The following is a 16,034-nucleotide window of genomic DNA, read 5'->3' as shown; positions in this document are numbered from 1 at the left end:
ATTTAGACATGCTTATGGAAACCTGTGTGGTCTCCAGAAATGCAATGTGCAGTCCAACACACACACTGGAGCCCTGGCTTCAGACTTAGCCCTGATTCATGCAGAGTATCCATCTGGTAGAATACCCTGCAGTGTTGCACCCAGCTCTCCGAGAGCCGCCGTCTGGATGAGAAAGCACACAGAGTCAGCAGCTCAGGAAACACAAATGAGTAAGCCGTCCAAATGTCCGAGTCCGAGTCCTGGAATGATGAAGATGCCACATAATTGGCTTATTTTGAAAAGGAAGTGGTTGCTTGAACTGGCGTGTGCGTTAAACACCTTCCAATCCGAGAAATGATAGCCAAACGACAAAATGGAAAACCAGAAAACACTTTGCACACTTCAAAGAAACATAAAGAACCCCTGGCTGTCACCGAGGACATTTAAAAAACACATTAATTAAAGAAAGGATTCTATTCAGCTGTAATGTATGAGAGGTATTCAAATAGAGAGCCTCTTTTAATTATTTGCAGAGCATGAGATATGTATTTAATTCAGAATATATCATTTTGGAATTAAGTGCATTTAAGATTATTTTTCATATAATAACATGTAGCAAATATAGCTGTAAAGGTTGTTGTCATCATCTAAGCAGAAAACTTAAATTCAATATCTGGAAATAACTCTCAGTGAAGACTGAACCATACCGCAGAGATTGCATTTAAAAAGTGGTGGAAAATTTGATAAAGGTTTGTCTCATGATAGTTTTTCATCTTGAAGACCAGTGAAATGTTGTTTTTCCCTCTGGCAAATGTAAAGAGAGTCTGAAATCTTCTCTCAGTAGGAGCATGGGGCATGAGTGACAACAAGGAAATGTAACTCATCATTTCCATAAATATAGATCAGACCCTGACTCTTAGCAGATAATAATGTTTTATGAGAACCAGTCGTCCAGTTTTACCAACAACAGAGCCAGCATTGGGGTGTCTTTTACCAGCTCTGAATGGATGCAGCTGAACTGGATTAGACTAAATGTCCTTGGAAAAAAGTGCTCACCACAAAAGCAAAGGAAAAAGTATTTTTTCTTGTCCTCATCACAACACTGACCGCTTGGTGTGTATCTAGAGATACTTCATGAGCCGCCCCTTGGGATATCTCATTTGCGTGCAGATAGTATATCGTTTTTTTATAATTTTTTGGTTGCAGCAATTCACAATGAAAGTAAATAAGCTCTACTACAAATGTCTACAGTTAAACACACTGTCAGATTTGCCAAATTAGTTCAAGATTCTTATGATACTCTTCAACCATCTTGACGTAAAAAAAACATATATTAATAATTTCGTATTGTTTTAAAAGCCTTAATATTTTTCCATCTTAAGACATGCAGCCTTCGACTGGGCAGCTTGGAGGGCATATCTTGGTGGGGCAGAAGGAGGCATGAGCCACGTAGAAGATACAGGCACTCACGGCACTCTGCCGTCTGTCTGCATGCACCTCTGGACGGCAGCTGTGTGAGCAGGCACTTTCCACTCGCATTGCCCCGGCCACGGGGGTTTAGGGGGAGGGGGGGGGGGGGGGGGGGGGGGGTCAACAGATGGAAATAGGCAGACTATTGTGCTTCCCTAGGGAGACAGATGTCAAGGTCAACACATAGGAAGAGCATTGCATTGTCGGCTGGTGTGCGTGGGCGGGCGCACCGGGTCCTCGACCAATCGCGGCAGCGGCTCCTACGGATGAGAAATGCTCTGGTGCATACGGGCTCCTCTGCAGGTATGCTCTTGTTGTATTGTTTTGGTACAACATGTATTCTGCTGCACCTGGGAATGCTGCTATTTGAATGTGAATGCAGCCTTTTGGGATGAGAAGGAGCGGCGTCTGTGATGGGGATCCCGTTAGAATACAGCGCTCCGCGGCACTGCGGAGAGATCTTTACTCAAACGGCTCTGACACTGATGGAGATACCATGTCCAACGCCACTCTCCCTCTCTTTACCACCCACGTGGACGCCTCCAGATGTAGATACCTTCCTCCGCTGCACACACTCAATGGGCCCTCATCTGAGGAGAGCCCTATCCGTGCTATCAGGCTAGCCACAGCCCATTCAGTTCGATGGAGATTGGCAAACGCCGAGCAGAAGAGTTGTGGCAAGTTTCCATTGGCTCTGAGGGAGACTTGTGATCAGGGCGATGATAGCGCACAGGGCTAGCACGTAGAACCGCAGGGATGAGGAGAGGCCAACGCTCGAGGTCGGTAGACGATGAGTCGGAAATGTTTAATGCACATTGAGTTTGAGCGATCTTCATTCATGGGTTGCTCACAGTTATTGACAGGGAGAGAGAGCGAGAGAGAGAGCGAGAGAGAGAGAGCGAGAGAGAGAGAGAGAGAGAGAGAGAGAGAGAGAGAGAGAGAGAGACATGCTACAGCATCTGATATGGGGAGCTCGGTCAAAGGGGACGGCAGAATGCGTAAAATAATTCTGTAAAATAAGATTGAAAGGAAACTGAATTGAGATTATTGAGTGTGTCAAGATCACACATCTGGCACATATTTTTTTTTATAAAAAATAAAATCCCGGACCTTGGTTTCATGATTTCTTAAATTCATGTAAAAAGTGTTCAGGTCACATCAAACTATTTATGCACTACAGAAAACATTTTGAGGCCCTGTCAGCATTGCCCAGGCAGAGTTTATTTCATGTAAGGGACAGAGACAGAGACAAAGAGAGAGAAAGAGAGAGAGAGAGAGAGAGAGAGAGAGAGAGAGAGAGAGAGAGAGAGAGAGAGAGAGAGAGAGAGAGAGAGAGAGAGAGATGCTACAGCATCTGATATGGGGAGCTCAGTCAAAGGGGACGGCAGAATACACACGAGACATGCATGTTACACGCTAGGGAGGGGAGGGTGCAGAGACTTCAGCTCTCATCGCAGATACTTCCATCCAAACCAGTGGAAAGAAATGATATAGGGATGTGCTGACATATTGAAGTTTATTCTAATTCTCATTTTGGCTGGTGCTCAATCACTCAAGCCACAGAGGAGGATGTTCTGGCTTGCTGGGTAATATGAAAATGTTGGCTTGCTCACCGGGGCCATTACAGAATTACACCCGAGTCACAATAGCAAGGCTGTTAGGCATGAGGGAAAATAAGCTAATTGGAGTCAGGTGACTGACTTAATTCAATTGATTGGAATTTAGATTGGTTTAATTTTGGTATTATTATCAGGTAATAACAGCTGCGTAAAGGTTACTGTAAAACACTCGGTCACAAAATGTGTATTTAAGAAAAACGTGTATTTCACTTTTTGGAAAAAAAAAACCTTCTATTTAGTCAAATTACCTATTTTGGGGATGTAGAAAGACTGGTTTGCTTTTGTCTATGTAATTTTCAAAACATGAAAAAAACGTTTAATGTAAAAGATATGGGATAGCAGTGAGATCACATTGACGGAAGGCCCAGTAGTTTTGCGATTAGGAAGTCGCTTGTTTTAAGTTAGGACATGTTTAAGTGTATACAGAATAACTGAATACAGGGCTATTTTGATTATCCTGTTACAGTTTACTTAAGCACAAAGGGATTGCACGGCAAAGTTTTATTAGCGGTCAGTTTGCATGTTTATTTGTTTAAAAAGGAAATGTTGCTGGCGCTATTGTTGGCATTGCTGTGATGAAAATGTTATGATTCTGCTATGGCCTGCGAGCTATAGATTTGTGGTTTAGCTTTGGTGTATTTTGGGAGAAAGTGAAGCTCACTGGCAGGCAAATAAGAGGACAAACATATAAAAGTTCCAGTGAATGGATTTAAAGTGTAATAAATATATGGCAACTGGAATTCACACTATTTTGTTAGCTTTGCCGAAGTAATGTTATGTTTTTGAGCTATGCTAATTGTTGCAAGCAACATCCTGATGTGTGCTTTCAAACTGTCTGAGTTTATTTAATGGGAACAAGCAAGATCAGGATGGTCTCACAAGGGTGGTGGTCTCATGGGGCTGGTGGATGTCTCAGCAACATCGTAAGAATCCCTGCTTGTCATTTCGGGATTTCGTTTGTTTTTCTTTCTTCCTTTTGCGTCCCGCTACCCATACCCACCTGCAAACTGTGTTTGCGCAGGCTTCCGCTAGAAAACATATGCTCTCGTATGCCATGCTTATCATCTTATCCGCTTCTTAATATGTTATTTAGAGAGTGATAAGATCAGAACCACAACACTGAAATAAACAAAAATGAATTCATTCATATCGTCAAGAAAATGCTGAATATCAAATTGTCAACTCGCAAGTATATGCTATTACTTAGTGAGGAGATGAATACAAAAATACTTTTTTTTACATTTAGGGCTTTTGGCAGATACTCAACAACAAATCACAATCCTGAAAACTGGAGTCGATACCTGAGTGAGACTCTGAGAATCCCACGAGCCCTGGTGCTGAAACCCTAATCCCTGGGAGCTGGGGGTAAACAGCCTGGCTCTGAGACATAAAGACGAACACCCACAATATTTGGTTAAGGGATTCCGCCTAGGAAAGGCTTGGTCTCACCTGCAGATTCGGAATGGCTTTTGTGTGAGCGGACAGGTCAACAGCGTATCCATTTTCACCGGCGGACAGGGACAGGAAGTCAAATCTCCCAGAGTGTTTGCACAGCGCTATCTCTGTGGGAGCCCGTCGAGGATCAAGGGGTTTCATCCTGAGTGGATCTGTGTCGGTTGTTGTGTGGCCACTTTCTTGGTCCCATCCTTCTACCTGTATAGGCTTAGTCTGGTGACGTGAAGGCATTTAATAGTGTGTATGTTTTAGTGAGTTGCAGAGATTCTGTGAAGTTGGACGATAAGAGACTGGTTGACAAGGTGAGGTCAAACTCTCTGCCTTGGCTGATGGACACCTGCGGCCGCCAGTGAATCCTCTCTCCCCAGTTTCACAGTTTAAAACCAAACTAACTATTGGATATACAAATTATGAAATTATTGTAAGTAACTTTTTACCCACCAATATAACACAATGCAACCATCTACAGTTACGTCAAATTTGACTATATGATAATACTACAGAGTTGCCATGACACTGAAAACCAAAATGGAAATTGTGTTTGCTCTGTCAATTGCTTTATTCTAGTTGCTCAAGTTAATATAGTGAATCATGAGTCATCTTGATTTCCTGCAAATCAAGCAGATACACAATTCTGCTTCAGATCCATTACAGCTCATTTTGTGCTGACAGCATCAGCCACAAGGATACCTTCAAATACTGGCCTCAAATCTTACCCAGCCCACGTGACACAGAGATTAGCAAGCTTAACGCCTTGGGCCCCGACTCGCAAAGATTTGCGGAAACATGAATTGTGCTGGAGTGACAGCCTGTCAAACTTAGTCTTTAGTAATTGCAGTGCTACATTCACCTCAGTGTGTGTGTGTGTGTGTGTGTGTGGGGGGGGGGGGGGGGGGTGAGAGATGAAAGGACCAGTAAACACTGTTAATCGGTGTTCAGCATGAATAATTATATGTACATTACAAGACAAACTACCAGTCAAGCATGGGAATAGACACCCTTTTTGATTGATGTTGCAACTCAAGAAACTAGCTCTCTGCTGCTACCGGTTATCAAAGCTCATAAGCGTACGTAATGGAACCTTACCAGGCCTCCACTGCCATTAAACTTCATTTGCAGTATCAGCACCGTGTTTTTGCAAATTATACAGTCTCTGGATCCTGCGAGGCGATAAGGGGGCCTCTCCCTGGAGACCCCCGTGGTAAATGACTCCATTTAGGCCCTTTCAGACGCACTCACAGGGAGCTGGGGCTTGTGCCGGCCTCCACCATCAGCCTGGCGATCCCGCCTTTTTATAAGGCATTCGCTCGCACACCAGCTCTATCTCGGCCGGCCATCAGAAGCTAACAAACAAAGGAGAACGGCGCGCAGCATGCTAGCGCCCACGTCACGTCCACCACGGCGGCGGCAGTGGATGATGAAGCCGACTGGAGGGAGCGGAGGATGAGGGAGTGGGCGGTAAGTAGGGGGAGGGCTAGTGCCTCAGACTTATCCCCCCCCCCACCCTGTTTCGACTGAATGTCCCCGCGGGGCTGCCAGTTTCTTACTTCAGAGTACAGGTCCATTGCAAGAGAAAACACAGTGGTGTGTGGCATTGTGGAGGCCGGCCAAGAGGCCCATGATGAAAATAGTTGATTGCTGTCGATAGCTAAACTCCATCATCATTTTCACGAGACTCCATCGAGATCCCCATCAGTCTGCACGTTATGTGAAGCATAAACAGCCATTTGTCTGAGCGTTATTGACAGGCCAGACACTGGTTTTACTCCGAGGTCATTTGCACCGTACTAGATCGCTGTACTGTGTCATCGAGTGGCACAGAGTCATGCTGTCATGTTCGTGACGAGTCACACACCGGTTGAGCCTCGAAAGCACTCTAACCATTGTAAAGTCCTCAGGTACACTTGCATAGACGCAAGATTGTCTTGCGTGCCACAACAAATAAAGAGAAAAAGATGTGCTTTTGGATGCAGTCAGGCGTGGACCTCCAATTATTATCTGCACACTGTTTCCATTACCCGGCAGTGTTCTGTTAGCGGGGTTTATTCACACAACACTGCATGCATCCTTGACTGGTCGATGTTTGCTTTTTGATAATTTCATAAATGTCTAATACACTTTAATTCAACAAGACTCAGACTTCGAGACTGTATGTGTTTGTGGGAGACTGTGTGCGTGTGAGACTGACTGGGTGTATGTGTTTGCGAAGGAGAGAAAGAGATGTGTGTGTGCGTGTGGATGTATTTGTGACTCTCTGTGTGTTTGTGCGTGTGTGTGGGTGTTTTTGTATGCGGTTCACATATTTTATTTTTGTTTAACCAGGCATACCACTGCCTTGAGAAGCTGTGACCAGTCTACAAAGGTAAAGGTGTCGAAATTGCTTTTTTGTCCTAACGAGGCATAAAAAGCACTTCCTGGTTCCACCAGAGCAAGGCCTGGGAACGGACCCTGGAACCGGTCTGACAGTGAGCGCGACTGCACGGCCAGGGTGGGCAGGGCCACCACCAGGGTCAGCCCTCAACAGTAGAGGGCCCCCTCTGTACAGCTCTGCTCAGCTCTCTGCTTGATGGCTCATGTGTGTTAGCCTCTCAAACAGCATTTTATGAGTTTACATTTTCCTCCTCGATATAATGTTAATTAATAATTAGAATAATTAAGAATATAATTATTATTCAATAGGTAATTAAAAAAATATGAAATATATCTTATTGTCACACAAGATTTGTATTGTATTGTTGCTAATTTAGATTAATTTAATAGTAAAGCGAGGCAACTTTTATAGTGCACGGTCCACACCCTTTGCTTATGCAAGCAGAATAACCAGTTTGAGCTAAAAGTGTTGTTTGCCAGATAAGAGTTCCCTCCATTAATCTCCTGGTGGGTCTGAGTGGCGGGCCAGAGCATCAACTGAGACTTTCAGCCACTTGAGCCTGCTACTGATGTTTGGCTTAAAAGAAAGCAAAGGAAACAATACTTTGGGTAAGAGAAGGCCAGACTTTAGTGTAACTTAAGCTTCGTGGCGACCCATACCTTTATCTGGACAAACTAATATTTACCCTCGAAGGAAGAGCAAACGCTTGCAATTACCCAGCCCTCTATCAGTGGTGCCATTGTTGATGGATTAAGACTCATGATAAAATCTAACCTCTTGATCTCAATCGATTCCAACGAGACAGACTCTGAAGGTGCTATTAAAGAGCACCACTTTTGCATGTGCACAAAGGAAAATAAACAGTCCTACTAGTAAACAATATTACAATATAACAATAAACATTGAATACGCCCAATGTGTCCTGAAAATGATTTACTAGAGTTAAGGCTTGTTTTTTAGTACATAGAAAGCCTGGACGTCAAACAAACCTCTGAAATGGAATTGAAATAAACAGTGAGAGACACTTGACGACAGCGTTATTTATCAGAGTCCCAATCTCGTATCGAAGTGTGGGTACACGCCAACGCCATCTTCCACAGCAAAGATGGCTGGAAAACGAAACCCCAGCGCAGTGTGAGTCTTTCAGCTGTGCTTCGAGGGTGAAAGGAGATTTGCAGCAGCCTGAACATGAAAAAGCCAAGTAACGAGTGGGGCTTAAGTCTGACCACAGTGTGTGGTGAATCTCTGTTTGACTTGGTCTGCTTTGAATAAAAGCTGATTTGCCTACTGCCCCCCCCCCCCCCCCCCCCCCCCTCACTCTTCAGAGCATTGTCGAGGAAGAAGGGCACGGCGACTTGAAGGGTCCTGCTGCCAGCTCGTAGGGGGGGAGGGGTGGGGCTGTAACGAGAAACTAATGTGCTGCCGTGGACGAAGACGCCGGTCATAAAAGCAAACACCTGTGTGGACGAGCGTGAGGGGGATCCATCTTCCCCTTATCCCCCTCTCAACACCAGGCGGGGTCTCTGACCTCTCGGCTGGCCGCGATGAGAGTAGCCGAGGCGGCCAACAGAAGCGGCAGTGGAGACTTATCAATACAGGCCTAGCTTCTCAAACAAAAACTTCTCAAAAACTTGAAAGTCCCACCCATTAGTCAGTAGACCTGCATCGCACTTTCAGATAATTGAAGGATCTAAGTCGTGATAGTATTCCACTAATCTGGTCTAATGATGCTCATTGACTCATTGATGAGCTAAATGTGCAGAATTATAGTAGCACAACACATTTCATTAATCACTGTAGTATACGACTCTTTTAAGGTGTGGACCATTGACAAACCACTGTCATCATCTGTTGGTTTGATTATATTTCTAATGATTAAGAATAAATAAAATTGACCCAAACTGCAATTCCAGGAAGGCCAAAGTCTAACCGAGTTGCTCGAAGAGCAATTCAGCTTCTTTTGTATTTTTTATGGTGCCAAACATTTATGTCAGCAGAGACATACTTTTGGGAAGTTGTAAACCACTCTTTGTGATTGCTGTTTTTTGTGTTTGTAGTTGGACCCAGCAGGGGATATAATATCCTATCGCCTATCCATAGAGTGTTATTACAATATAGGCAGTGACCAACTATTCTTTGGTTACACCATTACCAGCTTACACATTTCTACACTTGTATATTTCTTTATTGATACTTTCTACCTCTATTTTATTCTATTTAATGGTCATGCATGATGTCATTTGAGTTCACTAAGCGGAGAGATTCTGAGCTCGTAATGGATAGCCATGATGTATACAGACACATCCACCTCGCTCTTGTCCCCACCACCAGTGAGACAGGAAGACAGGAACTTCTTCCATCACTGTGACACAAACCTTTTGTCTCTTTCAGGGAACACTCACCGCATAGAGAGCCTCATGTCCTGAAAAGGAGTGTGAATAGAAGCAGGAAATAACTTTGCTGTTCAGTTCCCATGACATCAAATTCAAATCTGCTCAATTGCAGTACTATAATTTGACTACAATGTTTTATATAAATGCTCCTTATTCCTAAGAATATTTAGTTAACAATATACATATATGCCTCAAACTGTACAATATATATATATATATATATATATATTAAAAAAATGGCACTATGTAGAATTATAATCAAATTTCAATTTTGCACAAACATCAATTATTCACACATTCATGCCACAATATGTTGTATATGTGTACCAATTCAGTCAGCTATATACTTTTACCAATGCAAACATCTATTTTTGTGTGGATAACATTTTATTTTGGATTTCATTACATCATTCACACAGAATTATTAAACATTGAATAATCATGCAATAAAAAAATAATACTATTAATAAAATAATACTAAGGACAATAATAATAAAAATAATAACAACTCAAATTATTGAATCTATCATTAAAAACATTATTGTATTTAACAACGTGAAATGTGTGAAATCATTGTTTACCTCATTTGTCCCGTGACTGACACAAGCAGATGAGAAGAACAATAGAGAACTCAAGACAAGACAATAGGTATTCAGTGTGAGAATTTACGTGAAGGTGCAGCTCCCTTGTGTCTGAGACATGGAAGGTAATGTTGGTGTCAGTAGTCTGTCTCAGCGGTGTGATGACGGATGGGATCTTCTGTACAAAGGAAACACACAGCAGTCTATGCGAAGCCTCTATACATTTGGAAAAACGGTTAAAGGAAATGTGTCTTATCTTCTTATTATAATTTATACAAGAAGGGAGTTAATGTTACTCTAACCTGAACTACTGCACATTGTCATGTTAAAATATTAAAGGTTAGGCTATATATCATTATTTATAACATCATTATGAATGTGCATATATCATTAATAATGAATTACTAATAATGATTAATAATGAATTATGCATATTGCTTATTCTAAAATAAATCTAAGGTTCGATGTCCCAAATAAAAGCATATTCACAACTGTGTATTTGTTATATATTAATTATATTTTTCAAAACAAAAGTAGTGTCTTGAGCTTTATCTTATCCCAACAGTTGTTCTTCTGTTAAAATAAAAAAGATGAATATCATTACAATTCAATAACATAGCCCTACGCATTGATCACTTTTATTTAAATCTATTTGATAATTTAAGAAATACAGCTCTTTGTTTAGTTAACATATTATACATAATAAATTCTCCTCTCCTCTACCAAGTACAAATTAGAAAATTACATTGAATATGTTTTTGTTCAGCAGAAATAAAAAACACAAATGCTGTCTAAAATAAAAAAAGGACGTTTGAAATAAAACTATGAAATTATGACAAATAATAAAAACAATCAAATATGAAAGACAACACCAGAGCCAGAAAGCAGTTCAGCATTAAAAAGCGTAAAAAAATATATAGCTCCTATTAAATGTTTAGCTGAGGCAAAATCTCCATCTGTCAAAATCAAACAACATAACCACATTAACTGCCTGGCCGGTCATAGTTTACATGTCTTCATTCCTCTCATGAAATACTGCATATCCGTAAAACTCTCCATAGACAACTGCATGGTCCATGCAGATGTTCTAAACACAAATCTGAAGTTGTCTGTATTCCCATATATATATATATATATATATATATATATATATATACAGTACATGAATAAATAAGTTGAATGAAAACCGTTACAGAACTAGAAACTCCTGTTCCTGTCCCACATGTTTTCTTATATTATTAGTGTCATTTAATCCAACTGCAGTTGCTGGCCTCAGTTGTGACGGTTGTGGCTCAGTGTCGCACTGACGGTGAAGGCAACAAAACAGTAGCTCTGTAATAGCATTATCATTTCTCAGGTGACAGGTAAACTTTAGGTCCGGGTTGGTGGGGAGAGGGATCCCTCGGAGAGGTTGAACGTGAGCGATACGGCTGGTTCTCCACGGCTGGTCCTCCACGGCTGGCTGCGCTCCATGCCCTCCAAAGGAACCTGGTCTTTGTGGGCAGGTTTGTTGTATAGACCTATCGTATTATACGTCAGTGCCCCTCACACACCTCTTAGTGTCGTTCCACTCAGAAACGGACCATAGATCACGCCAGCAGAAATATTGCTGCCTTTTGGGTTTAATGATATGACCCCCAGCCCCGCAAAAAATAAACAGGGTAGAGGGGAGGATACTTTAAAAAGGGGGTTGTAAAAGCTCTGGTGCTGTTGTTACACAATGTCTGCCGCAGGTGTGGCGGTGGCCAGACGCAGTCAATAGGCTGCCTGATGGCTGTGAGAATGATGTTTATCTTCCAGCCTTTGTTGCGTGATCACTCCAAACGATTCAGCGGCACTCATTCCAGGCGCCATTGTTTCTGGAGCGGTTGTGCAGGACTACTGGTTTTGCATGCCTCAGACACATCATAGGGGTGGGGGGTGGGGTACCAACTTTCACTTTAAGTAAGGCATACTTAGAATGAACTAGCTGAACCCACAGACACTCAAACACTAACTAACACCTCGTCCCCGATCCACCTAACCATAACAGTAACCTGACCCTAACACCTAACCCTATTACCTTTCCATAACATTACCCTAACCCGACAGTTACCATATACATAACCCTAACAACAAACACTTATAAGCCTTACCACCCTAACCTAACAACTATCTCACCCTAACATTACCCTTACAACCAGCCATAACACCTCGCCATAACAATACCCCTTGCCCTGACAAACAGAATACTTTGATAGCAAAAAAATACATAGAATCACAACTGTAGGAGAAGAGGACTCAGCATCCTGAGTAATGAAATACTGCAGTGATTCTCTAAATATTTATGCCAGCCCACAATACATCAGACAAATATGCATGCATGATGGCATGACAAATAATATATGGTAAACCCTGTCTCTTTTCCTGCCCAAGCTAATAGAGCGTGCGGTGGCGAACCGCTTTCACATTCTTGTGCGACGAGTCATTGTCTTATTAGCACCTCATAAGAAACCGGGGTCCAAACTCATGCCACACAGCTCGCTGGGACCACTGGGTTTGTGTGCGGTGACATCCGAGCATGGAATAACGTATGTTCCAGCACGCTTAAAATAAATCACAGATGGGCCGTCGGGGCAGAACATTAATTCTATAGTCTCTTCAAATTAGAGAGGACCTACCAGGGCTGTCCCTCAAGCCAAGCCCCGAAACTGCCTAAGAAACCCCCCTTGAAAATGCATCCATGAGTTATATGCAGTTTTGTTTGAGTGTTATTTATCCAATAAGGATATGCTTTCCTTATCATGCATCTCTGTGCATATGTTTGACTTGTGACCGGTGCTTGTGACTTTATGAGTGATGTACGTATACATTGCTTCAGGGTGAGCACCCACAGTTGAGGAATCTTTCAAAAGAAAACAATTTTCACAGCGCATGCAGGCATATCCTCATGCAGCTTTATTCATCTGTATGCAATAATCAAAGTTGAACTCTGCAATTGAATGTGATTCTGTGGTTATTGTCCTCCTAGCTGAGTTGCGTACTCCCCAAGGACCCAAAGCAGCCTTGAAACCTCCGGAGAGAGCGAGCGAGAGCAAATTTGAAATGATACGTTCTCATTTGGAAAGCCAAATGTCATCATCGTGTCTCTGTCCCCTCGCTTTGAGCACATCTGGTTGATGTGGTGAGCTGGCAGAGCAAGTAAGAACACGGAGTGGAGACATTTATCATCCTGTGGACTAAAGAGCTGTAACTCGGCCTGTTTGGAAATCCTGGACGATGCCAGATGTATAGAGAAAAAAAGGAGGAGGAGAAAAAAAACGTTGATGGTGATTGTGTTACAAAGTTGGCATATTGAGGGGTTTGTTGCTTTGATGGATTTACATTTGGGTGGCAGAAACATACATGCAACACTGACAAACACTTTGGGCATTATTGTTGATGTCAATCTGTTAATATGTTTTTAACAACATAAACATGGAGACCGCATTGTAGCAAAACCAATGTTTCCTCTAAATCAATCCTGCATCCTTGTGTTTTTCAGTGTACTCCGAAAGGCCTGTTTCCTTGAGCCATCCAATTATGAAAAACAGTACAGTCATAAAACAACAGCAGTGGGCAGTTGTTGATCTCCACAAATGTCTTTCTAAATCTTTGGAAAGATGACAAGCACATGACCAGACCCTGACAAGCACATGTCAAGACCATGACAGGCACATGTCTCGCCGTTGCAGCTCAGTTTTGCTCGGCCCACACCTTTGTGGCAACGCAATCCATTTTAAATGTCAGACATTCAAACTGCTGACATTGGGGCTTTTTCTCAGCATTTGAATGGTTGCCAAGTTGCTACTTTCCTTGGAAAAAAAACTTTCACAAGTATCATTCTCTCTGCCCCCCCAACCCCAAGACCTGTCTGGCCTGCCGTTGTCTGTCCTGAGATGCTCTCATGTGGATTTCCAGCCTCGCTAAGGCCCTAGCACTGAGTGAACGACTGCTGGCTCACCCTGCAGAGCCCCCACCAACCCCCCTCTGGAAACCGGGCAGATAATGTAAAACGTCTTAAATCCAATATCCAGTGAAGTGTCAAACGTGTAAACTGAACTTTGGCCCGTAAGGACGCCAGTCCTTTATGTACACACTGTGGACATTGACGAATCAGTACGGTTGGAGAGTCGAGGACATGTTCCATGTTTTAAAATATGGTGGGTTTTTTTTCCCAAATGCACTTCATTTCAGACCCATTAGGATCTAACGGTCCAACGTGTCCGGTCCATCTCTACAAGTGTCTGTTTAAGCTTTGGGTGTTTAAGGGAACACTTTTTCTTCTGGTCGTAGAGGTGCAATTCACAAATTCTTTGAGATCAGAGCTCTGTACTTTTTCGAACCAGACACTTTGTTAGCTTTCTAAGTTAGCAGAACAATTTTGATACAAAAGAACATGGTAAGCATTGACATTAACGCCATAAATGACAATGCTTACCATGAGGAGTGCTCTGCTGATTGAAAAGCTACAGTGTAAAGACTGCACAGCTGTATAAATGTCATTTTATATACAAAAGACAGATGGCCCTTCCATTCTGCAGCTGTTTGAACAATAATAAAACACAAATGAGATTAAACTGTTTTTTTTTGTCTCAGTCTGTGGAGTCAGCAGATAAATGTGTGAAAACACACTCACTGTCACAGTGTGACAAACTCACTGCACTGATCTTGAGTCAGCGTAACTGTTTCAAGCAATATTTATCAAACGTCTGACCGCTGACCAAAACGTTGATACACGTTATTTCCAGACCAACACCAGATATGCGTATTTTCATGCATCATATTGATAAGGGAATAATTTTCATCCAAAACCCTACCCCACCTGTTACCCCCCAACACACACACACACACACACACACACACACACACACACACACACACACACACACACACACACACACACACACACACACACACACACACACACACACACACACACACACACACACACACACACACACACACACACAGACAGGGCCCTGCTAAACACGAGGTGGGGGGTACAATCCGCTGCCCCTGATTGATGACCAGAGGTCTCGCAGGAAGTAACCTCGCCACCATGAAGGGCTGTTTTCCGAACCCCAAGTGGTATCCGGGAAAACAAGAGTGACTGCAGTCAGGGAGCGCATGCACCGAGGGGCCGTCCGAACTGTTTGGATACGACGGGTCACTTGGGGTTCTGCTGTACAGCAGGATTGGAGTAGAAAGCCTGTGAGATGGGGATTATGGGGCACAGTAAACGGAAACTGCGTTTCCAGAAGCAAGGTCATCGTGCAATCAGGTGGGAATAGAAAGAAGACCATTATCCTGATGCTTCCTTGATCACTTTCATTATTTCTGGAGTTCGTCTTCATCATGTAAATGTATTCCATCGTTAGAAATGGCATCCATCATAGTTATTTGCTAAATAGATATCATTAATCATATTTGTAAATTTGTGCATTGTGTATTCCTGTGTGACATATTACATTATCTTACCCTACAACTTAAGTTGGTGTGCCTTGAATTTTGGTTTGGGATTGTGTCGACGTCAGCCCCCAAAAAGCTTGGAAACCTCTGAGACAGGGGATGATTCTCAGTAGTAAACTCAAAATATGGGTTAGATTGGGTTTGATTGAGTTTATTTATTTCTGCTGGGTGTGTTATCTGCCAGCATAAAGACACCAGCCAGCTCTGTCATATTGAACTATAGCCTACTGTACTGGAGCTGTGGCAGTGCACTCACAGAGTGCCTTGGAGGAAACGATGCAATCATTTGCTTGAATAAATAATATTTATGAAAATGGCGAGGGTGAAACACCACTTTTGGTCTAATGTGAGTCGATTTCGTTTAATTCTCAGTGAGTAATTGTCCGTTGGGTCTGGAGCTCCTGGACAGTGGTGGGCCCGCTAGCCCCTAGGGACTCTCAGGGTAATTATGGGATGCATAAATAAACGTAATTAGACTTTTGAGCAAGTATATCCTGGCCAAACCACCATAGAAGGTCCATATATTTGCTATAATAGTTTATGAATTCCATTTATGGTTTAAGATGGAATAGTCACACAGGTGAAACCTATTGAAGTTGAGTAACTGTATATTCACACACCCACACACACACACACACGCACACACACACGCACACACACACACACACGCACACAC

The sequence above is a fragment of the Pollachius pollachius genome (assembly GCF_949987615.1).
Source record: "Pollachius pollachius genome assembly, chromosome: 15".
In the NCBI taxonomy this organism is placed as follows: domain Eukaryota; kingdom Metazoa; phylum Chordata; class Actinopteri; order Gadiformes; family Gadidae; genus Pollachius; species Pollachius pollachius.
The sequence above is the reverse complement of the archived record's forward strand: the minus strand, read 5'-3'. Positions refer to the sequence as shown.